The following is a 26,808-nucleotide window of genomic DNA, read 5'->3' as shown; positions in this document are numbered from 1 at the left end:
AATAAACATATTTATCAGCACATAGGCAGAACTTCTTAACAGGGTGTGAACTACGGGGGAGCTAAGGGGAGCTCGGCTCCCCTTAATAAGACATGGGCTCCCCTGAAAATGTGATTTGTGAAATTTGGGGGGGGGGGGTTCTCTAAAAATATTAACAGTGTGTCATTTTGACGTGCAATTTCAGTTTTGTGTAAAATGATCATCAGGGATTGTTATGTGTAAAATTGCAAAAATATCATTGACGGCGATTTAAACCTAATTCACTAAAGATAACTATACATGCTATTCTTGTCATGAGCATCAAGGCGTGGCGGCACTGCGTTGCGTTTAGTACATGTTAACACAAAGATTCGTATAAAAAAATATAAACGTTGGAGGCCATTAATCGGCGTGCAAAGTCCTTGAAATCTATTCTGCAGTTAGCATCATATAGCCATGGCAAAAAGAATGATGACGTTAAACGCTAACCCCTCTTGCTCCTCTCTCCCGTTAAATTGGAACAGTCAGCAGTGGAGAGACTGGAAGAGCCGATATACATGGCTGTTTGTTAACCCTTGTGTCGTCTTTAACCCTTGAGAGAGATTATCTATTGATTGATGGAATAGCTGACAGTATAACGCCTTTGCATCTTGAGCAAAGTCGCACTTGGCCATTGGCTGCATCCTTTGTTTTCAGACTGGAGGCAATTCCAGGTGCAACTCCCAATACACTTGTGTTTGCAGAGTAAAGTTGAAGCTCAAATGGAACATGTCAGAGATGGTTTCCCCTGCAGGGAGATCACAAACTAAAACCTAAGTGTTGCTCCTCCAAAAGGTCTCAGGCAATACTACAGTCTGCACACACTATGGACACACAGCACTTTGTTCAAATGCTAACACGCTGCTGGCAAAACAGTTAAGGATGGAAGCTTGGGGTACGTCACTGTATGCGCGCAGATTTCCCCCCCAGAGTGCTCCTCTAAACGCGGAATAAAAAGTGAGAACGCAACACCACTTTTGCGTTTTCTCTTCAGATCGTTTTCGTCTAAACTTAGCCAAAGCCGAGTACACAGACTAAATACACGAGGCAACGAGGGTTGTAAAGAGACAGGTGACCTGAGGGCTGATGAACAGGTGAAACACATTGGGGTGAACAGACAATCACAAAGGCAGGAAACAAACACAAGGCAGGCTGTCAAACAAGACAACAAACAAGACACAACACATTGGAAGTTCCTGAGTGGCAGATTTACGGCAACATTTAATCATTAATAACTTGACAGAACTTAACTGTGTATTCTTAACAAATTCAAGAACAATGCTTGTGTATTTTCTGTATTTCACCTTTATAAGGCAAAACATTTGCTGGTCAAAAGCCTTTGTGGTTAGTGGATTTTAAAATCCACCTGCTACTCTGGCTGGTGGACAAGAAAGTTAACTTCAGGCCCTGCTTACAACTATGTGTAATTAAAATGAAAACAATGTAGTCTTCAGCAATTGTGTAATCCTGTGATGACTTAATGAGCAGAGCTAAAACTAAAGTGCCAAAACTCATCTCTCAATAGATAAAATGAAATAAAATGACCATTTACGTAATTTGCCTGTGTAGCAAGCATCGTCATACACAAAAACAGTCAGGTCCCGTGAGATTTAATTTGCCTCTCCATGAACAATGTTTTGCAGCCCATTAGTGGCTCCTAAAGGCAGTGTGCTGAACCCCTCTGGACAGGCAGTTTGTTCACACCTGCATGGGTTAGTCAGATGATGACATCTCGACCAATGAGGTGTCACTACAATCAGAGGTGTGAAGACAAACAAGTGTCAGCATGAACCCATCAACATGTGATGCAATCATTACTGAACAGTGATGTTTTTTAGTGTATATTGTGTCTGCCGTGAGTACAATAATTTAATCAATCAGAATTTTTTAGATCTTTAATAATAAAAGGGATTCAATGATCATGTTTAATGTGAGATAGGTCGCTGCCAGTCACAAATCCACAGAGAATTATCTCCCGACTCTGCAGCTCCTCTCAGCTTTACAAAGGGGTTTTAACTCACTGTTTTTTGAGGTTTTTAAGGCCCAACCCTTTACTGTTTTGTTCACTCTCACAGTTTTCATGAGCATCCTTTTTTAGAAATCTCTAAAAACCCACTGTACCAAAGTGTTGTGCTGCTCAGCAGCAAAAAGACACAGTTAGAGACTAGCTGGTGAATACTGTTGATGATTTAGCAGGTAAAGAGGGTTAGGGTTGGGATTAGGGTTGTAGTGCTGCCAGAGCACACCAGAATGTACAGAATAGTGGCCATAGCAATTTTGATGGGAGAAAAGCAGGAAGTAAACTCACAAAGTATAAGGGCACCAAATTCCGCAAAAGATGGCAGGCTGGGGTGGTGGATGGGTCAAACAAACACAGGACTTCCCCTAAAAGACGGGGGATCGTGTCCTGTTTGAAAATAAAAGTATTGGGTCGTAATGTTAATTTATAATGATATGAAATATGGGTCGTATTAGAGGGTAGGAATAAACAACCTACAAACCCCAATTCCAATGAAGTTGGGACGTTGTGTAAAACCTAAATAAAAACAGAATACAATGATTTACAAATGCTATTGTCAATTGACTACACAACAAAGACAAGATATTTAATGTTCAACTGATAAACTCAGTTCTTTTGCAAATATTCACAAATTTCGAATTTGATGCCTGCAACACGTTCCTAAAAACATACATACTTGGGACAGGGGCTTGTTTACCAATGTGTTGCATCACCTTTACTTTTACCAACACTCAATAAGCGTATGGGAACATAGGGCACTAATTGTTGAAGCTTTGTAGGTGGAATTTTTTTCCCATTCTTGCTTGATCTACAACTTCAGATGCTCAACAGTCCAGGGTCTGCGTTGTCATATTTTGTGCTTCATAATGCGCCACACAATTTTAATATGGAGACAGGTCTGGACTGCAGGCAGGCCAGTCTGGTACCCGCACTCGAAGCCACGCTGTTGTAACATGTGCAGAATGTGGCTTGGCATTGTCTTGCTGAAATAAGCAGGGACGTCCCTGAAAAAGACGTTGCTTGGATGGCAGCATATGTTGCTCCAAAACCTATATGTACCTTTCAGCATTAATGGTGCCTTCAAGTTACCCTTGCCATGGGCACTAACACACCCCCATACCATCACAAATGCTGGCTTTTGAACTTTGCGCTGATAACAATCTGGATGGTCCTTTTACACTTTGGCCTGGAGGACATGACGTTCATGATTTCCAAAAACAATTTGAAATGTGGACTCGTCAGACCACAGCACACTTTTCCACTTGCGTCAGTCCATCTCAGATGAGCTCGGGCCCAGAGAAGATGGTGGCGTTTCTGGGTGCTGATGTAGTGACGAACTGTGTTAACTGACAATGGTTCCGACGTGTTCCTGAGCTCACAAGGTATAATATCCTTTACATAATGATGCTGGTTTTTAATGCAGTGCCGTCTGAGGGATCGAAGGTCACGGGCATCCAATGTTGGGTTTCGGCCTTGCCGCTTACTTGCAGAGATTTCTCCAGATTCTCTGGGTCTTTTAATGATATTATGGACTGTAGATGATGGAATCCCTAAATTCCTTGCAATTGTCTCGTTGAGACAATGTGCAGTTTTTCACAAAGTGGTGCCCCATTCTTGCTTGTGAACGACGTCATTTGACGATGCTCCTTTAATACTCAATCATGACACTCGCCTGTTTCCAATTAACCTGTACACCTGTGGAATGTTCCAAACAGATGTTTTTTGAGCATTCCTCAACTTTCCTAGTCTTATGTTGCACCTCAGCTTTTTTGGAATGTGTTGCAGGCATCAAATTCAAAGTGACTGAATATTTGCAAAAAACAATAAAGCTTATCAGTTTCAACATTAAATATCTTTTTTTTGTTGTGTATTCAATTGAATATAGGTTGAAAAGGATATTCAAATCATTGTGTTCTGTTTTTATTTAAGTTTCACACAACGTCCAAACTTCATTGTAATTGGGGATTGTACATCCTCATATGGTTTGTAAGACTTGTTGGACCTTTTGTGATTCTACTTGTTCTGGTTCTGCATCAATTGGTCCTGCAGGGTTGGGGAGTAAACATCCAATGGTGTGCTTTCAGTGTTATCTTTTAGTGCTTAAAAACAAGACTGTACCAGCCAAAATCAGTCAGATTGCAGTCAGACTCAACAGGGCTGAACAACTCAGGCAGCCTGGAAACTGGACAGCAGCAAAGCAGGAGATCTCAGGCGGATGGTCTGGACACAGAAGAGTGGTAGAGCAGGAGAAAGTGTGCGCATGGCCTGAGCACAGGGGGTCGGGAGGATAGGAGAGTTTAGGTTATCAGCCACAGGGCTGAAGATCAAGTACAATAAGAAGAGGCAGCTTGGCCCAGGGAAAAACTATCAGCGGACTACCTTGCTCAGGGACAGAAGGGAGGTGGGAAGGACCGAGGCCTGCTGACTGTTGGGCCAGAGGTATAAGTCGGAATAGTTGTAAGTCGGCAGGGAATCAAGCAGAGGGCTAGCCGGTAACCTGCTTGACTCCAGAGAGGTGATAGAGGGCCTACGGAAGCACTGGAGGTCTGGGAGCAGAGGTTGGAAGATGCAGAAGAAACTGGAACAGGCTCAGGAGAGCCAGGTTTGTGAGCAGAGCTTTTATACAACTTCCACTTAAAGAATGACACTTCATGGGCAAACTCTGGCACCGGCTCACAAATGGAAGTGAGGTGTTCAGGAAGCAGGTGGATATATGGCCATTGGGAAAGGTGTGAGGGTATCTGGTGGCATTTCTGGAAAGTTCCTTAGAACTGCAAGGGCCTGGAGGAAGTGAGAAGTGGCAGGAACAGAGGGGCTGAATAGAAACTACTGAGGCAGCCGTCGAGACACTGAGATGGCTCGGCAAGTTCAAACTAGACAGCCCGTTCTCATCAACCATTCGTACATATAGCTACGAAAAGTAAAGCACAGTAATACAATACCTTTTGTCATCTATACTTTAAACTGTAACGGCTGCTGTCAAGACCGTCAACCCAACTCAACTCAGCTCAACTGTCACATGACCGGTTGACGTTGAAGTCGGTGGCCACCATATTTAGGGTAGATGCCATACGAATTGCATTCATGAGAATGCTTTGCATCAGATTACACACCTGGTTCCTCTTAAAATTGGAAGGGAGAGTGTAATCTGTTGTGTCCTCAAACGTAATAGAAGCTTACTCTTTTCTAGTTGCAAATTAACAACTGCCTCTTCAAGTTGCCTCTTAAACTTTGTGCTTTGGCAAATACTAGGACAACATGGCATCATGACTTTGCGTAAACATACACGCCTCTTTCCTAAAGCCAAATGGCGTGTTATCTGTATGCATTTTGAGCTATCCATGTGTATGTCTACACTGTATACAGCGGATGTAAACATACACTGTATACCACTACGGTACAGTACGGCGATAATTCACATGTAATGTAGGTCAATGGAGGCCAAACGGCGTTGATAAACACGCTAAAAAACGATTATGCGTCTTGATAACACGCAAAAATGGCATACGAATTGGCGTGTCATACATACGCCACTTAGTGAGATCAGTCTGTACTAGGAAGACTTTGAAGACTTAAGGGTTCGGTAAGCTTGAAACAAACTGAATTATCTGACTTCTCGCCCCAACTGTCTAAAGATAAACGCGCTTATACCTGCTCTAGGCTGTTGCATGTGTTCAGCTGGGTCGACATCTGGAAGGTGGGGGGGTAACAGAAGAATGACAGAAAAGCAGATCACCGGAGGATTGAGAAGTAAATTATTATTGAAAGGTTTGTAGAAGAACAGAGAAAAAATTTAGTTAATGATGTTGTGATGTGTAAAGCAAGGAAGGAAGGACATCAGTGTCCAACAGAGACTGAGAGAGAGAAACTGAGGGGTTGTGACAACAGTAAAAAGAGATAAATCACGACAGAGTTTGAAGCAGAGAGCTGAGACCTCTCTCATCCTCACACAGATGATGGAGACACAGGACGGAGCAGAGCTCTGCTTTCCACAACTCTTCAACACCTCCTGCAGGAAGCTGACACCTCCTTGGTTTGAAGTGATGCTCATTCACATTTTGCTTTCCTCCATCTCTCTGCTCACTGTAGCTCTCAACCTGCTCGTCATCATCTCAGTCTCCCACTTCAGGTAAAGATTGTCTCAATAATTTAAGTTTTAGATATATGAACACTTTGTGTCAGTTTCAGGGTCTTGGTATTCTGCATGCTGGCATGCTTGTCCTACTGTCATGGCTTAGTGGGATACTTGAGGGAGCCATTTATGATGTTATTAGTACTGTAAAATCTGTTCTTCTCCTAATATGATAATAAAAATGCCTGCTCAAAATAAGGCCTGTTGACATGGCAGATCAGAAAAAAGAAACTCAAACTCATGAAGTGTTTTTAAAATGATTGTTTGAATTGTTTAAAAAAATATATAGATATATCTTAAAACATTTAAGATTGACGTTTGTCATTTAGATATGAGGAGTTATGCTTTTCTCTTTCCCTCCAGGCAGCTCCACACACCTACCAACATCCTCCTCCTCTCTCTGGCTGTCGCAGACTTTCTCGTGGGCCTCCTGCTGATACCGGGAGCAATCCTCCAAAAAACATCCTGCTGGTTTCTTGGTGACCTTCTGTGTTCTCTGTATAATTATTTAGACCTTATCATTATGTCTTCCTCAATAGGTGACATGGTGCTCATATCAGTTGACCGTTATGTGGCTATTTGTGACCCTCTGCATTACACCACTAGAATCACCATGAATAGAGTTAAATTCTCTGTTTTTCTGTTTTGGCTCTGTTGTGTTTCCTACAGCATTTTCTTTACAAAAGTTGACCTGACTCAACCAGACAAATATATTCCTTGTTACGGAGAATGTTTGTTGGTGGTTGGCTATATTGCAGGGACTGTGGACCTTGTTTTGATCTTTATTGTTCCAGTTACTGTCATCGTAGCTCTCTATCTGAGAGTATTTGCCGTGGCTGTGTCTCAGGCTCGTGCCATGCGCTCTCACATTACAACTGTCACACTCCAGCTTTCAGTGACTCCAAAGGCAAAGAAATCAGAGCTGAAAGCAGCCAGGACTCTTGGTGTTCTTGTAGTTGTGTTTCTACTATGTTTCAGCCCATATTACTGCATTTCTCTTGCAGCTGACAACTTGCTCACTGCTTCATATGCATCCTTTGTGGTCCCAATGTTTTATTTTTTAAACGCTTGTCTAAACCCTGTGATATATGCCTTGTTTTTACCCCTGGTTTAGAAAAGCAGTTAAACTCATTGTTACTCTTCAGATACTGCAGCCTGGCTCCTGTGAGACCAACATGCTGTAGAGAGGCTGTAGAGGGACTGAGATCAGACTGGGTCTAAGGATAAAGGAATGAAAATGTTCCTGCTGTTTAGTGAGTGAGTCAACAAAAATACAAAAAGTGAAGATATGCTTTCCCATCTCTACGTCTAAATTGTGTATGATCAACAATTGAAGGACCTGTGCTTCAGCTTTATCTTGTTGTGTATTTTGTCTCTCTGATGCTGCTGCATTTAAAGATAGTCATAAGCATCATATACTGTTTCTAGGTAACCACCCAGTTCAATGCGATGTTTCACAGAGAAAAAAAATGCCCCTGAACAGACACACTTTCATGTGTATGTATGTTTGTGGTATAGGTTTTCTGATAAAACTGTCAGTATAAAAACATCATCTTCCCTTTCAGCTTAGGAAAAAAAAGTTGTTTTAATCATTTCAGTTTAGTACCATTCATATGTGATTCCTGTATAACATCTCATGTCTCTATGACAGAATTATTTAAAGCACTATGAAGTATTTTTAGGCAAGAAGTAAAACAACAGATTATTTGAAAAGACAGGATTATCTACAGTTCATCAAATAATCGCTGCTACATTTCCAGGGAAACATGTACAGTGTAATCATAGGACAGAGGAAATTAAAGTTTTACAAACTATGTGGAATCTGATGGTTTGCAATTTAAATCAGATTTGATGTCATTCATTCTATTTAACATAGCATGGTGATGTGTTGTAAAGTAGCATGAAATATGATAATAAATTAGACTCATTCATAATGTAACGTCATGTCTTGTTATTGATTTTTTACACTAAGTGATGTGATTTTGAATGGTTCACAAAAATGACAAGAGACAATAATGGCCTGGTGAAAACTTTATAAAAAAAAAAAAGAACAGTCAAAGTTAACAACAGGGTGCATGGGGGGGAGGTGAGAGCTTAAGTGATGGAGTGGAGCAGCAACAGATATGTAATTTCAGATAAATCTTCTGTAGAAATGAAAAACACTCAGGGACCTCAGCATCATCCAGATAGACAAAGACACATTTGTTTACCATGTCTCTAAGGTTTGCAAGCCTGCAGAGCATTGATGAGTGTAAGAGACAGAACCAGATACTCTTAATGGCCACTGGGGGTGTTAAAAAAATAATGACTGTTTCTGAGGCATGAAGCTGCATTTAGTCTTTAAAAAACACAGCCCTCTCATTCGTGTAAATGTGGTCACTCTGTTAAAGCAGCAGGGCTTCTTTAAAAACAAAAACAAAAACTCAACAACAGCTTTACTGGCACGTAATGTGACGTCATCCAGAAAGGTTGTGTCTGGGGTTAAGGTCAGGAATGGAGGGATTAATTAGGGTCAGAGGGAGAAACTAGGGTTAGGGTTAAGCACAAAGAGATGATGAAAAAGTACTTTGAATAGAAGAAATGAAATTTTGGATCCTCTGATGCCTGCAAGATGACAGTTTATATACATTTTCAACCCGTTCTCATTCCAAACTCGTCAAATAAGGATGTTTGGACAGTGGCTGTCAGCGTCTGATGCAACGAAAAAGGCGTCTTTCAGCGTGTTTGTGTAACGCACCGGTCTAATGTTGTCGGTAGGACTATTAGTGGGGAAAACCTGGCGCAAGATGATACTGATATGGGTTTTAGTTATTAGTCTTGAAGTTTTGACATTTGTTACAGTTAAAGAACCCAGAATAGGCACTTCTATAGGATACGCAATTGTGGTAGCTACTCCAGTTAAGTTGCCTGGCTGGGCGGTGGCCACCTGGATGGGGTATGCCTTGATTGTAATAGCCAAGATAACAGAGGTTTTTTACCCAGCCTCAAGTTATGTCTACCTGGCGGCCATTCTGACTGGAATCTGTAGTTATTTTATGTGGGTTCTTGTCACAATCAAAAACGTCAGGACCAAGAGGATAATAGGGGAGATATTTGTTAAAATACTCTCTGTCATTTTCACCCAGGAAATACTGGGGTTGATTCTACCTGTGTACAAAGGAGTGCCAGGACTGATGTATGCCATGTCTGTTAATGGACGGGTCCGAGGTAACAAACATCTCCATAGCCTGGTCAATATACAACCAGATACCTCAAGACCAGCAGGGATGGTTAGACCAATGTCTCACTTAGTCGGTGAGCAGGAAAGAGTAGTAGTGTAAGATAATAGGATTGTGTCCCTTCTGTTTCCTACCCAGTCTGACCCGGGCGAGGGAGCTGAATGGATATTTTTTCACACCCGCACTGCGCAATTAGGATCAATGAATGACAGGAAAATCACCGTGCTGCTCATCAACATCGAAGAACTGGACCTCAACGAAGGAGGGAGAATCGAATCAAGGATCCTTGGTTACAGAAGCTCCATCCTTGATTGGCCGCCAGGGCATGTCTTCCAACACCTCGACTCCGGCAGAGAAGGGGGAGGGACTGACTACCAAGGAGATGGGGAGCTGCCCTGTGAGACTCCAAAGTACGCGGACTCCTCCCCCCAACACGCACATACCATGGTTACCAACCCCGTGGTGGTGGAAGACACCAATGGAGAGGGTAGTGGAGGAAGTGGTGCAGGTCGGGCCGGAACTGGACACTCTGATACCAGCGTGCCAATCTACATCCCAGACCTCGCAGATGATATTGGCATGTGGCCCGAGATCCTGCGTCAGGAGCCCGAGAGGGCAAGGAGGCGCAAGAAGGGGAAGAAAAAGAAGAGAGGGGTGTTGGGGCAACTGGAGAGCCACTGCAAACCGGGTCTGGCAGAACTGGTCAAGAATCCACTCAGGCGCTGGCCCAGGACCCCCAGCCTGCCACGGACCCGGTAGCAGATGAGATGGCTGTGGAACAGGAGGCCCCGACTCATGCACCACATTCCCCGCCCCTGCCTGCTATTCCTGAGGGCCCTCCTCTACCCATCCTCCCTGCAAATCCACCACTACATGCTGCTACTGGTGACCTGGTGGTGCCTGCTACTGTCGTACATCCTGAGGTCGGCGCACATGCCAGCTTGCGCGTTAAGAAGCGGAAGAGCGAGCAGAACCATGTCCGCTTTGCCACCCCGGACAGAGTGACCAGAGGTACCCGGACAGATCCAGTTTCAATCTCTGCCTATCAGGGGCCCCAGGCCATGGGTGAGCCCCTCTTCAAGATCTACCGGTGTGGGAAAGTAAAAGGACGATGGAAGAGACCAAATTTCATCCTCAAGCCACAGGTGATCCAACCTTGTGGAAATACTTAACACATGTCAAGCCTGGGTGGCTTCAACACCCATGGGTGTTAGCCCCAACCAGGGAGAATATAGAGTCTTATGTCAGTGGTTCCACCTTTCTGACATCGGTGGATGCTGCCTCCAGTGAAGAAGACGGGTTCATCCCTGTGTGCAAGGCTTGGTACGAATTCCCTGGCACCGACAATCAGCTTCTGGTACTTAGGGACTGTGCCGGGGATACGCTGGCGATCATTCTGGACCGGAGTAGGCTCTGAATGTTGCATGATTTTGTATTTTCAAAGGAGGATGTTGAACGAAGTGTTCAGTTGAAAACCCAAAAACAGCTAAAACATATATTACTGCTTTGAGGAATGTATTAACCCAAAAACAACTAAAACATATATTACTGCTTTAAGGAATGTATTGGAGTGTGTTCCTGTAAGAGACTGCATCTGAGACAGGGGAAGAGTTCATGTGGGGTATATCGAGTTCATGTAAAAGGAAAGGAAGTTCAAGTGAAAGGAATGGAGAGCTGATGTAAAACATATGTACTGATGAAACTTCACACTGACCTTCCCCTGCTAGGAGAAGGGAGTCAAGCTGTCATGTATGATGGAAGAGCATTACCACTCGCTTGTGTTAGTTGTTTCTGTTAGATTGACCAAAGCATAGAATATGATACGTCATCACATGTGAGGCATCCTGTCACACATGTGACATCACATCGTTCATCACCTGTCACGGTTCCAGTTGCCCTGTCGGCGGACTGGCCGACTCCTGATCCTGTTGCCTTGTTGGCGGACCCTGGCCCAGCTGTCCCCAGTCCAGCTGACCCATTGCCTGTCTTCAGCCCAGCTGACCCGTCGCCTGTCTTCAGCCCCGCTGACCCCGTCGCCGTTCTTCAGCCCAGCTGACTCGTTACCTGGCTCCAGCCCAGCTGCCCCTTCGCCTGCCCGGCCTAAAGAGGGGTTTAGCCTTTGCTGGCCTGCCAGGTGTTCCGAGTATGTGTCAGTGCTTACCTGGACAGCGCTTACATGTGTCACTCTGAAAAGAAAAGATGATGTCTCTTTCTCTGCAGAACTCAAAAGGTCGGAAGGATGGTTCAGATCAGAGAGGTTTGATTCCACAGCCAGTGCACGGACAACAGCCTCTCAAACAACAAACAAATATGTGATCTTTCACACCTGAGAATCTCTATTTGCTGCAGAAGGCCGTGATATACATAATGCGTTTATGTGTATAGTGAAGCTGATCTCATCCTCATAAAAACACCAAAGTCACACAATAACACAAACAAACTAACCAATGGAAGCAGATATATACTATATACCTCATGAAGATTAAGGAACAATAATAAAATACTGCAATAGAAATATGTATTTTGTAAATTTCCGTGCTGACCTCACAATTTTCAGCATGGTCGATAGCAGAGTGTAGCAGCGCTCTGGCCTGCACCATAAGCTAACCCTTCTTCACCCTCAACAGATCCTCCATGGAAAAGAGGTGTGGCTGCTCCGTCAGGTGAGCAGGAAGCTGAAACACACTGAAACTCCTTCCTCTTAATGGCACATATCTTGTCCGTGGGCTTCTGGTTGAATGTGAATATTTAGTTTGTGTTGGACAGGCTGTCTGAGTCCTTCACAACAGATCAACACAGACTAAACAGAGACTGTCCTCCCCCGATAAACTTTCCCAGAGTTTTTTAGTTCAAGCAGCAATTACGACTAATATTTACATTTATAGTGGCGGCGCCCATTAGTGGCCGTAGTAGTTATGACTTGTTGTGTTTAAAACTGGGACTGTTTTAGATATGAGGATGTATTTCCTGCCACCAAAAGGAGCTCTAACTTATGAAACGCTCCTGTGGGTCGTACTAGAGGGTAGGAACAAGCAACTGATATGGTTGTATGTTTTGGAGGACTTGTTGGCAAAACACTATTGGACTCTATAAAATATATCATTTGGAAAGAAATTCGTTAGGAAAGCATGCACTGCTTCAATGATCAAGTGGCAGAGGCAGGCTGCTCCCTGTTTTAGAAACGTTTCTCTCTTTTTTTAAGAGGTCTGGTTGTCAGTGGAGAAGGAAGTACTCGTACTTTACTTATGGGTAGAAATACCACAGTGTAGAAATTCTCTCCTACAAGTAAAAGTACACAATGTTTTGTGTAAAAGACGAAGAACTGGAGAGCTTGTTGGAACTTGTTGTCTTTGTGAAAATAAGACGGTGCTCTTTAGGAGGACAGCATTAACAAATCCTGTGAGCATCAAGAAATAATCCAATGCCCTCCTCTTTAGAAATAAGGTAAAATGCCTTTATTACATTCTAACTAGAATAAGCTTAAAAACATTGTATGTTTTGTGTGTTTGTGAAACAGAGGCATGCATCTCTCTGTGCCCAGGATCTTTTTTCGATGCTGCCACTGGATGGTGCCAAAGTTGTTACTGTAGTTCAAAATCTCTAAACAAGTACAGTACTACAACATATAGTGCATGCAAAAGTGTTAACTCAGCAGAGTTTGATTGTGCCACATCTAGTGCTTGGGCAGTCCTCTTTAGTATAGTGGACAGTAGGTGCTTTCCAACCAGATAGTACTTGTACTTTTTAGAGGAAAAGTACACTTCTAAGCAGTTCTAAGAACTACTCTCACCCAAAAAAAAAATTTCCGTTTGCATTCCCACTAGCCAAGTGGCCATAGGGACTGGTAGGAGGGGTAAGGGAGTGACGCAAGCACGGCAACGGTCTTTATAGCATCGTCACTAGACCTTAGCGCCACATACAACAACAACAAAGCAGCATGGAGGAGGCCGTACATGGCCAGCAGTGCCTGCACCTCCGCATCAGTCCACTTTTCCAAGTTACGCATTCCGTCCATTCTCGTAGTAATTCACGTAATGTTTTGCTCAACACAGACGGGGCTTTATTATACTCGGAACAGACCCCGCTGAGCATTGAGCAGAGCCTGCTGCGCTGTGGACGTGTGTGTGTGTGTGTGTGTGTGTGTGTGTGTGTGTGTGTGTGTGTGTATGTGACTGTGTGTGTGTGTGTGTGTGTGTGTGTGTGTGTGACGACTGGCGAGCCTCAGGACACGATTGTGGAGTTTAACTCCGAAAAGACAGTTAACCACAGGTTCCCGTTAATCTTATGAGGGACATGTGTTGTAATATTTAAACAAACGAACCGTCAACGGCGAAATAAAAGCCTCTTATTTACAAGAGTGGTCTGAGAGACCTCCAGCTTACAGCGAGGTGTCTGAGCATGATTGGCCGAGCGACGAGCTAGAGGCCGGGGCAGGCGCTTGCTGGCTGTCGACTCACTTCATGGAGCTTCTCAACTCCGAAAACTTTGAAGCAAATTGTCAATTCGGCATCAGTTTTTGCAAGACTGCCTATATTCGAAATCTAAACAGTTAATTTCTTGCCTAAAACGTTGTCAGAAGTGAATTTAATTATGAATAAGATGGTGAAAATTGTTAAAAATGTCCCGTTGTTGGTTGTTTCTCTGTCTGCAAGTTCCAAGTTGGCAGTGGGCGTGACTTATAAGTTCGACCAATCAAGTACACCTAGGAAAAGGGAAAAGGGAAAAGACCTTGCTCTGAAATAAGAGCTAAAAAAGTACGCTACTGCGGCCAGAGGAACTTAAAAATCTCCACATTGTTCCTGTCGGAACACAACGAAAAAAGTGTTCTAGGAACGTTTAGTTCTAAGAACTGCAAAAATCCCTCCGGTCGGAAAGCCCCTACTATCTCCGCCTGACAAGTGGAGAATTTTCTACCTGCTAATTATGTACCAAGGCTACATTGACACTACTATGTTTACCAGAGTATGAGAGTGTGGGTATGAGGCCTAACCATAGCAAAAGATATGTGTTTTCAAGGAAAACACTATTAAAGTGGATATAGTCCAAGAAAGACAAAAGTTTTACAGCAGCATTGAGCATGTTCCTGCTATCAAAGAGAGCTTTACAGTGACGATATGATCACCTATCTCAGGATCCAGGACCGTAGGAAGGAAGCAGGAACGTAAGACAACAACAATGAGGCTAAGAGGTTGAGGCTCAGCTAAGGTAAGAACAATGAGGCTAAGAATAACAATGAGAGCAAAAGAATTACATAAACATTTAAATATTTTTTTATTAAAATATGCTCAATTATGTTATTTAAATACTGATAATAATTTGGAGAAAGAACAACAATGGCGAAAAGTAAGCCCAGGACCCATTTGATTTTATTACGCAGTGTAAACATTTTTTAAACAAATGTATTTTCCACCCAATTTCCAACCTGGGACATTTTGCGTGTTAGGCGAATGTGATGACTACTGCACTATGGAAACTTCGGTAGTCCTGGTCACGATTTCATGACAGGGAGCGTTTTCCATGCAGGTTAATAAGATTTTAACTCAGCAGAGTTTGATTGTGCGAAGTAAACATGAACAAAGAAATGGGTTTCTGCCCTGTTTTGAACAGGGGACCTTCCACGTGTGAGGAAAACCACTACACTACGGAAACTGATGAAAAAGGTATTTTCAGCATGTTCGTGGGGAAATGCACCATTCATATTTTACTGCAAATGTTCAAAATGCCGTTTGACATGTTTATTTTTGACACATAGATATGTTAAACAGGATTCAGTCACAGCTGCTCTGTCACGGATATGAGTGACAGTGAATATATAGTAAACCTAAATGTTTCTACATGTATTCACTGTAGCCTAAATGCTGGAATAGCGCCACCTAGCGAGTGCCGTGTCAATTTAAGCATTTAAGCAGTCCTCGTTAGTCGCCTGTCACGCGGAAGACGGGTTCGATTCCCCGACGGGGAGATTTATCCACCAGCTGCTAAAAATTTACCAAGGTTAAATCGACACTACTATGTTTGCCAGAGAGTGTGGATACAAGCCCTAACCACAGCAAAATATGTTTTTTTTAAGAAAAATAGTATTAGAGTGGATATAGTCCAAGAAAGACAAAAGTTTTACAGCAGCATTGAGCATGCTCCTGTTATCAAAGAGCGTATGGTGATTTTTTTCCTAATTTTTTTTAATTAAGGCATTAAGATCAATTTCCAAAAGATGATTTTTTATTCCTCTTTAAGTCAACTTTAGCATTGGCGTATTCACTTATGCTTAGCACTGTAGTTCGCTAGCAGGCTAGGCAACAAGGTTAGGTGCACTTCGTGGCTTTAAGAGCATTTTTAACATTTTAAAGGACAATTCCGGCGCAAAACAAACCTAGGGGTTATTAACAGATGTGTACCCACTCTGTTGCTCTCTGGGACATGTTTTCATGCTAATCGAATGAGTTCGGAGCTTGAAAGACGCTAGCGCGGACCGCTGATTAGCTTACAATGCTAGAATTCGGGGCACAGGGAACGTAAAAACAAATCGCTATTTATACCACTAAAAAGGCTCAAAATATCACCAAACTTCAACGGTAGCATAATGAGGGTCCCAACATGTTAACCGAAGCATTGAGAACTTTGTAAGTGTACAGACAGTTTATTGAACGATGAGCTGTGGGAGCTCCGTGAAAGGACTACGAGAGAGAGAGAGCTACCGGTAGTCAATGCCGCAACACAGCCTCGTACTTCGGGAAACTGGTGGTGTACCTCCGGATATTGTGAAGCTATGGCCACCGAACAGGAGTGTCTGTGTTGCAAGGAGTGGGACCTGTTGCGTCGCGATGCCCAAGAGACGCAGTGTGTTATGCAGAGTGCAATTATTTCAGATATATTAAACAAATATATTTTATATTAAATAAACAATTGCTTTTGATTTTAGTTTGCATCGCCAGCTGTAAGTCATGACTGGTTTCCAAGACGGCGGCGGCATGTAAACATTATCGCGAGTGTCTTTATAATCTATCTTTTCAATAAACTGTCTGTACACTTACAAAGTTCTCAATGCTTCAGTTAACATTTAGGGACCCTCATTATGCTACCGTTGAAGTTTGGTGATATTTTGAGCCTTTTTAGTGGTATAAATAGCAATTTGTTCCCTGTGCCCCGAATACTAGCGTTGTAAGCTAATCAGCGGTCCGCGCTAGCGTCTTTCAAGCTCCAAACTCATTCGATTAGCATGAAAACATGTTCCGTTACAGTTTATCTTACGAGGTCTGCCTTTGATGTCTTCATTGCTGAAGCTGAAGACACCGTTTCCGACACAGTTAGCCGGACTAGCTTTCTTCTCGTCTTCGGAGGTGGTTGGTCGTAGCCCAGATAAAGCTCCGGATCAGAGTGCAGTTCTGTTGGCTTTTTTTGTAAGAAATGGAAGGAGCAAACATACACTCTCTTTGGAGGGTGTTTTAGTTTCAAAGCTGCAAGCAACGCTGTTTTGCGTTCCTCATTCCTTGGCATGGAGTGCAAAGCATAGGGCGCTATGATACTGACAATTTCTTGTTGAACCTGAGCTCATTTTAACAACACTTAAACACAACTAATTCTAATCAATGTAATGTTGCCTTCTCTCTCGATATCATGGTACGCTAGCAAGTAGAGGTTAGCCGTTCAACCGGAAACACAGTACCGGAAAGTGGAAGTAGGTCAGCACCCATTGGCTGCTGGAGAAACAAGTGTATATATGGGCAAAATGTTATACATTTTGTTGTTTTAGGATTGACCGGTTCAAACTGTTGTTTACGTAGCTAAGGTAACGTTAACGTTAGCTAACAATAACGTTAGTACATTTTTTTTCATGTAACGTTATGTATATGTCAGCACTTACAGTAACGTTTACCAATTGTAATGACGTTACGTTGCACATGTGGAAGACCTGTCGTGTTTTAATTTTCTCTCTTGCTGTCATTGATATTGTGCTTTCTTTGACTCTTTCATAGTGTTTATTTACAAACCATTAAACACAGAGGCACTGTAAATATTTCATAGTGTATATTTTTAATGACTAAATACTACAGTATGTCTAAGATGGGGTTTAATTGATATGGCAAACAATATATTGAATTATTGTTAATAGATTAGATCAACATTGTTTTTAATCAACATGATTAATACATATGACTACAGATTATTTATAAACAAACACGATTTATTATGTGTATGCGTATTTATTTATTCAGTAGGCCATGTTTTTTTTATTTTTTGTTATTTTTACATTTTCCTGTTTTTCTTTAACTGGTTTATTTATTTTAAGTAACCTAATCAAGTTATTTATTCATGCATATATATATTTGCATCCATCTATTTATTTATTTATTTATTTGGAAATGCAATTTGTGGGAAATTAAAGTTCAGAAAATAATTTCATGGTAGCCTATATTAGGCCTATCCACCTTATTCCTAATTTAAAAATTTGTGACGCCATGACAGCCATTGCGGTTACCTACTTAAGGTCGATCGATGCGATGAGAGAGAGAGAGAGAGAGAGAGAGAGAGAGAGAGACAACGATGACCACTGATCTCAAAAGAACCAACAGCAGCAGAAAAGTCAAAGGACTTTTGTTGTCAAATGACAGCCGAGGACAGCGCTCTATCAAGGGTTTTGGATTTCAACCAAAGATTAAAAAACCTGTCAACGTCACTCTGATTGGCTGAGGCAGCACATCATCATAACCCAACCAGTAAACGCCACTCTGATTGGCCGAGGCAACACACCAGGCATTTGGCGCAATTTGGCGTGTTCGAAGCATTGCAAATAACGGCACAGCTTTTCAGCCTGCATCGCAACCCTATTTGTAAGATGCGTGACCACATCAAATGCAGTTTGCGCAAAACTCCAGCTCAAAACTACACCTCCCGTCTTAAGTCGCAGGTCATTGAAACAGGTCTAGTGAATTCTTATGTTCAACATGAACAGTATTATAAACACCTTTGAACAATTTCTGGACTAAGCTATGTGAAAAACAGACCAATCTAGTTGGAGCAATAAGCAGACTATGAGCTGAACAGACCATATCCTTCATGTTCTTTCAGTCTAGCTTAACTGTTAACAAACATAGACTGTAAACTGACCAGCACTGCTGCCCTCCGGTTCCTCGTGGCGCGAGACGGTCCGTGCATGTATCGCGTCCTCCTCCTCTTCTAATTCTAAAAAAAAATCAAGGAAACTTTCAACAAATGGACTCTTTATTAAATGTTAAAAAGGATCTTACTCTTTGACAAAAAGGTCTATCTCTGTAGGGATCCTTTCCATAATGTTGTCAGACACTTAGAATATTAATCTGAGTCTGTCAGCGGAAAAAAACAGCACTTTTAGTATTTATAGTATGTGATCCTGTTTGTTTACTCCGAAACAGCTCCAAGATCTCTATTGCCAAACCCTCCAGACTCGTTTAAATAAACAGTAGGTTTAGTGGTATAGAGCCATCATATTTCCACATGTAAACGGGTGAAATAAGGGTTTATTTCAACCAAAGCAGAGTGGTGTTTGTTGAACAGTGGAAAGACGAACCAAGACAGCTTTCGATAGTTGAATAAAGTGTGTTTTACGATGATAAAATTACTGTTTATTTAAATGGAGTTTGGTGATGGTGATTTGGGGGCTGTTTCATGTTAAACATAAAGGATCTCTTTAACAAAAAGGTCTATCTCTGTAGGAATGCTTTCCATAATGTTGTCAGACACTTTCAAAAACAGCACTTTCAGTTTACGCTAACCGATGCTGAACATTTGCAGCAAGAACTTCTGAAAATCTGAACTCAACATATGTCCACCTCTCTGGTGTGCTACTTTCAAGAATGTATATTGTCTATGTCTTTGCGGTCCTCATGCAGCATTTGGTAATCAAGGCTTTTTGACATTGGCCTTCTCTACAGTTGTCCATCCATCTAGAGTTCCACAGCGCATGATGTAGACTGCAAGAATAAAAGAAAGCACAAATTAAAGATAAATACCCCTTGCATACTGTAACCATGGTGTGGAAAATCCTGACTAAATTGTTACCAGGGAAATAGTCAATGTCCAGTTGTTGCCCTGATCTCACACACACACACACACACACACACACACACACACACACACACACAACACCCCTCCTTTTAGGGCTGAACGATTAATCACATTTGCAATAATATTGCGATATGTTAAAACATAGCAAAGGCTGCGATTTGGTCACATGACTCGCGAGAGCAAAGCAGTCCGCACTCCGCAGAGAAAGCATCCACTTGGCATGCTAACGCTACGCTGTACCTTTGACCTGTTGTACAATGGCCTCAGGCTCGACAGAACCTGACACTGCGGAAACTTAAGTCCCAAAAAGGAACAGTAAGTCAGTTGTGTGGGACTATTTTGGTTTAAAAAAGAAAATAAAAAAAAAAAAAATATGTTGCGAAACTTCAGGTATTGTGCAAAACCTGTCTTGCTAACATGATCAACCTGTATCAGCACTTGAACAAATAAGACAGCACAGAAGCCATCTATGACAGTTGCATGGCTAAAATGCCGAACACCAGTGTGTCAAGTAAGCAAAATACCATCCGACAGGCATCATTGACCGAAATGTTTGAAAGCGAAATTCATATAAACATACTTCAAAACAGGTGTTAAAACGAGGAATATACTCGAGCAGCAACGGGTTTATCGCAAAAGACATGATGCCCCTTAGTACGATGACCAAGCTTGGGTTCACGGCTTTAATGCATACACTGCATAAGCAGTACAACATGCCCTCCCGCACACATTTTAGTCAGGTCGCCATACCGGAGCTACACAAAAAATGTAAACGTAGAATCGCAGCGCTAAAAACAGAGATAAAAACATCAGAGTTTTTCGATGCTACAACTGACATCTGGTCAAGCCATACAGCCTCTGAAACAGACGTTACAGGCAACAGAAACATTGCTGCACGTGACGCTAGTTAACACTATACTCGACAGCAGCTAACGTTAGCCTACATCTAGCTAGTAGCTGGATTAAACACGGTTAAAATGCTGACAGCTAATGCTAAACGGTGTAAAGTTTGTCTGTATTTCACTGTAGAGACAGACAGACTTTCAACTCACACCTCCGGCGGAGCTTTTCGTGCATCCCTGTGGAGGCTGGGGGGCATTGAACCCGAGTGGACAATGTTCAAAGTTTCCATTGCTGAAGCTGCGGTGAGGAGCTGTGGTCTTAGGGTCTTAGGTGCCTCAAGGGGCGGTAACCCACGAGCACCGTGGTGGACACCGGTAGTCAGGGAAGCCGTCCGACTGAAGAAGGAGTCTTTCCGGGATATGTTATCCCAGACGACTCCAGAGGCAGTTGCAAGGTACCGAAGGGCCCGAAGGGCTGCAGCCTCTGCCGTGAAAGCGGCAAAGCAGCGTGTGTGGGAGAAGTTCGGAGAAGACATGGAGAAGGACTTTCGGTCGGCACCAAGGTGCTTCTGGAAAACCATTCGCCACCTCAGGAGGGGGAAGCGGAAGGAGCACTTTGAGGAACTCCTAAATCCGACTAATACGCCCTCTATGGTAGAGGCAGAGCTGGAGGATGATGGGGGATTGGCATCAATTTCCCTAGTGGAGGTTGCTGAGGTAGTTAAACAACTTCACAGTGGCAAAGCCCCAGGAATTGATGAGATCCGTCCAGAAATGCTTAAAGCTCTGGGTGTGGAGGGGTTGTCTTGGTTGACACGCCTCTTCAACATTGCGTGGAAGTCTGGGACGGTGCCTAAGGAGTGGCAGACCGGGGTGGTGGTTCCCCTTTTTAAAAAGGGGGACCAGAGGGTGTGTGCCAATTACAGGGGTATCACACTTCTCAGCCTCCCCGGTAAAGTCTACTCCAAGGTGCTGGAAAGGAGGGTTCGTCGATAGTCGAATCTCAGGTTGAAGAGGAACAATGCGGATTCCGTCCTGGTCGTGGAACAACGGACCAGATCTTTACTCTGCAAGGATCCTGGAGGGAGCCTGGGAGTATGCCCAACCAGTCTACATGTGTTTTGTGGATCTGGAGAAGGCGTATGACCGGGTGCCCCGGGAGATACTGTGGGAGGTGCTGCGGGAGTGCGGGGGTGAGGGTCCCTTCTCAGGGCCATCCAATCTCTGTACGACCAAAGCGAGAGCTGTGTCCGGGTTCTCGGCAGTAAGTCGGACTCGTTTCAGGTGAGTTGGCCTCCGCCAGGGCTGCGCTTTGTCACCAATCCTGTTTGTAGTATTTATGGACAGGATATCGAGGCGTAGTTGGGGTGGAGAGGGGTTGCAGTTCGGTGGGCTGGGGATCTCATCGCTGCTTTTGCAGATGATGTGGTCCTGATGGCATCATCGGCCTGTGACCTTCAGCACTCACTGGATCGGTTCGCAGCCGAGTGTGAAGCGGCTGGGATGAGGATCAGCACCTCTAAATCGGAGGCCATGGTTCTCAGCAGGAAACCGATGGAGTGCCTTCTCCAGGTAGGGAATGAGTCCTTACCCCAAGTGAAGGAGTTCAAGTACCTTGGGGTCTTGTTCGCGAGTGAGGGGACAATGGAGCGGGAGATTGGTCGGAGAATCGGCACAGCAGGTGTGGTATTACATTCAATTTATCGCACCGTTGTGGCGAAAAGAGAGCTGAGCCAGAAGGCAAAGCTCTCAATCTACCGGTCAGTTTTTGTTCCTACCCTCACCTATGGTCATGAAGGCTGGGTCATGACCGAAAGAACAAGATCCAGGGTACAAGCGGCCGAAATGGGTTTCCTCAGGAGGGTAGCTGGCGTCTCCCTTAGAGATAGGGTGAGAAGCTCAGTTATCCGTGAGGAGCTCGGAGTAGAGCCGCTGCTCCTTTGCGTCGAAAGGAGCCAGTTGAGGTGGTTCGGGCATCTGGTAAGGATGCCCCCTGGGCGCCTCCCTAGGGAGGTGTTCCAGGCACGTCCAGCTGGGAGGAGGCCTCGGGGGAGACCCAGGACTAGGTGGAGGGATTATATCTCTAACCTGGCCTGGGAACGCCTCGGGATCCCCCAGTCGGAGCTGGTTAATGTGGCCCGGGAAAGGGAAGTTTGGGGTCCCCTGCTGGAGCTGCTACCCCTGCAACCTGACCCCGGATAAGCGGATGAAGATGGATGGATGGATGGATAATCGTTTGACAGCCCTAATTTATTTATTTATTCATTTTACTGATCTCCAGTCAGTAACAAAACAAAAATGCAGAAAATAAAAGGAGAGAAATAGCTGCCTGTACCTCTTTGAAAATATTTAGGTAACTCCGTTACTGTTTGAGTAATGTCTTTGTTCCGTTTTAAAGTACGTTCATATGGGGTTAACGCTTTCAAACATTTCGGTGAGTGATGCCTGGTGTTTGGCATTTTAGCCATGCAACTGTCGTAGATGGCTTTGTGTTTCTTTGAAGTGCTGATACAGGTTCGTAGTGTTACTGTGAGGTAGCAACGTTAGCAAGACACAATACCTGAAGCTGCGCATCATCTTTTTTTAAACCAAAATAGTCCCACACAAATGACATACTGTTCCTATTTGACACTAAAGTTTCTGTAGAGCCTGAGGTCATTGTGCAGGTCAAGGTACGGTGTAGCGTTAGCGTGCCAAGTTGATTCTTTCTCTGTGGAGTGCACACTGCTTTGCTCTCGCGAGTCACGTGACCAAATCACAGCCTTTGCGATTAGAAAGTTGCGTTTTAACATATCGCGATATTATTGCAAATGCCATTAATCGGCCTCAGAAAGTACCCATGACTGAAACATTGACAAACAAACTATTTAGAGTTGAAAGGTGTGTGTGGGAATTTTCTCTCTTTTTGAATGGATCTTTGGGGGATTTAATTTCCTGCACCACAAAGGAAACCAAACAAATGGTGTGTGTTGCTGGCTATTCAATTATTAAATTCATCGGCAACTAGTGCATGTGGCTGTTGTAAAACAAAACATGAAAAAGTCCAATGATTTCAGTATTAATAACTAGGTTCAACGGATTTACTATGATGCAAATCAAGTAGCTTTTTAACTTGTATATATATATATATATATAAGAAAAAGTCATGCTGTGACTTGATATCAAAACGTTTGACAATTGATGATTTTACAGTATGATCTGCATTTTTAACTTCATGGGGAAAAAAGAGCATTTACTTGGGTTAGCTTTTACCTAATAGGGCTTGGGCGTCGTGACGTCATTACTTGGCGTGGCCGCCATGTTGATTGCCTTCTTTACCGCTACTCGGACTACTGTTTATAGACGTAACGTCCCTCTCAGTCGTGTGTCTTATTTACTATTTCAACCATGGTAAACCGTTGCTGTATTGTGGGGTGTAACAGCGCAACACATAATCGACATGGGAAAAAGGTCGAAAATGGATTAACTTTCCACCGTTTTCCTGCTTGGAGGCGCAACCACGGAGACCAAGTATCCGAGATAACAAGGAGTTGCCGGCTCGCTTGGATCGCAGCTGTAAGACGACCAAACATAACCTTCCACAGTATCCCGATGTCGATGAGAGTGTGTTCCCTGCATTTTCATTCTGGTAAGTTAAAGATGGTTTACGATTTTCTTTTTATACATTGTTTCTTTCCTTCAACCGCGACACCACATACATACGTTACACATGAATGCGCGTGCACACAAACACAACACAAACATAACACAACATTATGGTTCTATATGTTTTCAACACTTCTGCTATGGGATGATAATTTTGATTGTGTTACCAGGAAAACCAGCAAATGAAACACACAGACCACAAAGACTGCACACTATGAGAGACAGGAAACGAGAAAACGGCAAAGGACTGACAGTACACCTGCGATGGATGAGACAGTTATTGATAACCTTGTTCCACCAGGTAAGCCTTATAGAGCCAGCAGATACAATACCTTATATTGTTTTTGTTGCTGTTGCAGCTGGCTGTGGCACATTTAGCTAAAAATGTCTTTATCTGATCCACAGTGGAGACACCAGCACCAGTAGAGGATGGAGCTGACCAGAGACTGCTGACAGAATGTGACTTCTGTCAGTGTCGGCGCGATGAAATCGACCGGCTGCTGGAAGAGAACAGGGCTCTGAAATGTGAGCTTGGCCAGAGAAAAATGGATGAACATTTCCTGAAGGATGACAACGTCAAAGTGAAGTACTACACTGGACTTCCACACCTTGAAGTTGTCATGGGTGTTCTAGCCTGTGTTGGACCGTACGTGACACAGAGTAGTAAAGTACTGTCACCTTTTCAGATGCTTTTCCTGACTCTCATGCACCTTAGACTTAATTTAGCAATACAATACATTGCCCACCTTTTTTGTGTAGACAGAAAAACTGTTTCCAAAACCTTCAGTAACATCATAAATGTTTTGCATGCGCGCACCAGCCCTTTGATTAACTGGCCAGGGCGAGATGCGTTGCATGCAACTATGCCCCATCAGTTTGTGGAGGCCTTTGGGAAGTGTGTTGCCGTTATTCTGGACTGTTTCGAAATATTCATACAGAGACCATCAAATCTTAAAGCTCAAGCTCAGTCATATTCCCACTACAAACACAACACAACTATGAAGTACCTTATTGGTATTACACCACAGGGCTCAATTTCATTAATTTCCAAGGGATGGGGAGGGGGGGCAGTGATAAGCACATAACTGATAACTGTGGGATTCTGGACAAACTGTTACCTGGGGATACAGGACAGTGTGGGACTTATGTGTGCCGAGGTAAAGATACCTGCTTTCACGAAAGGACGCTGTCAGCTGGATGCAAGAGATGTGGAGAGCACAAGAAAAATCGCCCTCCTCCGAATTCATGTGGAAAGGGTGATTGGAACCGTCCCCAACAAGTACACTATTTTGTCAGATAAAGTACCGATTCACATGGTGTTGCCATGCAAGGATGAAGACATGACATTCCTCGATAAGATTGTGTCTGTATGTTGTGCTCTGACAAACATGAGCCCTAGTGTTGTGCTGAAATAAATGTGCATTAAATAAAGCCATAAGTGTCTGTTGCATCCATACCCACAATTTTCACAATAAACATACTTAAATGCATGTATGTCTTATAAACAAGAAGCAATAACAGTATGATGTGCACACAATCAGATGTTTTTCAGTGTTTATTTGCAAGTAGTGCAACCTAAGAACACAGAACGGTGCAGTGCAGTTGAAATGCTTCAAGGTAAAAGATTACAAATAAAAAATGGACACATAGAAAATGGAGTGCAATTTCTTATATAACAATAATAAATACACATTTTTTATAAATTCTTTCAATACTATAAATAAATAGGTATCTATAAAATAACAACAATGGATACATAGAAAATGGAGGTACTGCAAATTATAAATTTAGTAAACAATAATGCAATAACGGATACAAATAAAATTCTATACAATATATATGTATATATAATATATATATACATATATATATGTAGTGGCGGCAAATGAGCTCAGGGAGGGAAACCTTCAGGAAAAATTCCTGTGCCTTCTGCAGACATGATTCCCAGAACCTGACATCTGGCATGACTCGGACAACAACGAGATCTTTCTGTGTCCACACCACAAAGTCACAGTATTTGGACTCAGTCACAAAGATCTGTGTCTGCAGAATCCAGACAGCTCAATTTTCAGGTCAGTGTGGTGTGGTGCTTGTTTGGCCTGATAAGCACTCATTGCAGTCTCCTCATGCTCAATTCCCCATCTTGTGTCCTGTGTAGTCAACAGTGCTGTTGGGTAGCACAATTTTCTCACCGTGGACACAGCTCAATGTTGCAAACAACAACTGCATAGCTGAGGCGGTTACTCTCCCTGCCCGTACTCCATACCAGGCAGATGACTTATGCTGCTGCTTTGTGTGTGTGCTGATGATGTCGGCTTGTTCCTTTGTCACAGCTGCAATGTCTTTTACTGTCTCACAGTGCTGGAGAAGGACAGATAGTGGAGCATGACAAACTGTGGGTCACGCCTGTCTTGCAGGGGTTTTGGCATCACAGCTGGCTGGACAGGGTCAGCATAGTCGTGATAGTAGGTGTCCATTGTCGACATACAATCTGCCCTATGTTTATGGAGAACAGGGAGCAGTGACGACAAGTCGTCCAATGTGGTTTGGGGCGTGTGTCTGCTGGCTCGCATCCGTAGGCCAGGCATGGTATTGTTGTCATTGATGACTCTGTCCAGAGCAATCCTCTGAGCTTTAGCAGAAGTAAAGTCCATCTTGTGGGCGACCTCTCCGTGGACTTTGTTAATTCCAGATGGTATTTTCCAGTAAGCAGGCACATCTGTCACGGTCTTTTTTTCGCGGATGTGGACTGCTGCCTCAATCTTAAATAGTAGAGTCCCAACATGTGTACATGACTCTGCAATGCCAGCCATGCATGTACAGTGTGCACAGCAAACCTGGCCATTGTTGGCAATGATGACCCATGGCTTCAGAGGAGTCTCATTGATGCGT

General features: G+C 43.3%; 2 pseudogenes; both read left to right on the top strand.

Moving 5' to 3' along the window:
• Positions 1-5,991: 5,991 nt before the first annotated feature.
• Positions 5,992-7,354, top strand: LOC144533338 (trace amine-associated receptor 13c-like; annotated as a pseudogene).
• Positions 7,355-24,180: 16,826 nt separating this feature from the next.
• On the top strand, positions 24,181-25,331 carry LOC144533123 (uncharacterized; annotated as a pseudogene).
• Positions 25,332-26,808: the final 1,477 nt, after the last annotated feature.

This window comes from Sander vitreus, chromosome 18 (assembly GCF_031162955.1).
Source record: "Sander vitreus isolate 19-12246 chromosome 18, sanVit1, whole genome shotgun sequence".
Taxonomy (NCBI): domain Eukaryota; kingdom Metazoa; phylum Chordata; class Actinopteri; order Perciformes; family Percidae; genus Sander; species Sander vitreus.
Note: the sequence above shows the minus strand (reverse complement) of the source record. Positions and strands in the feature narration are given on the sequence as shown.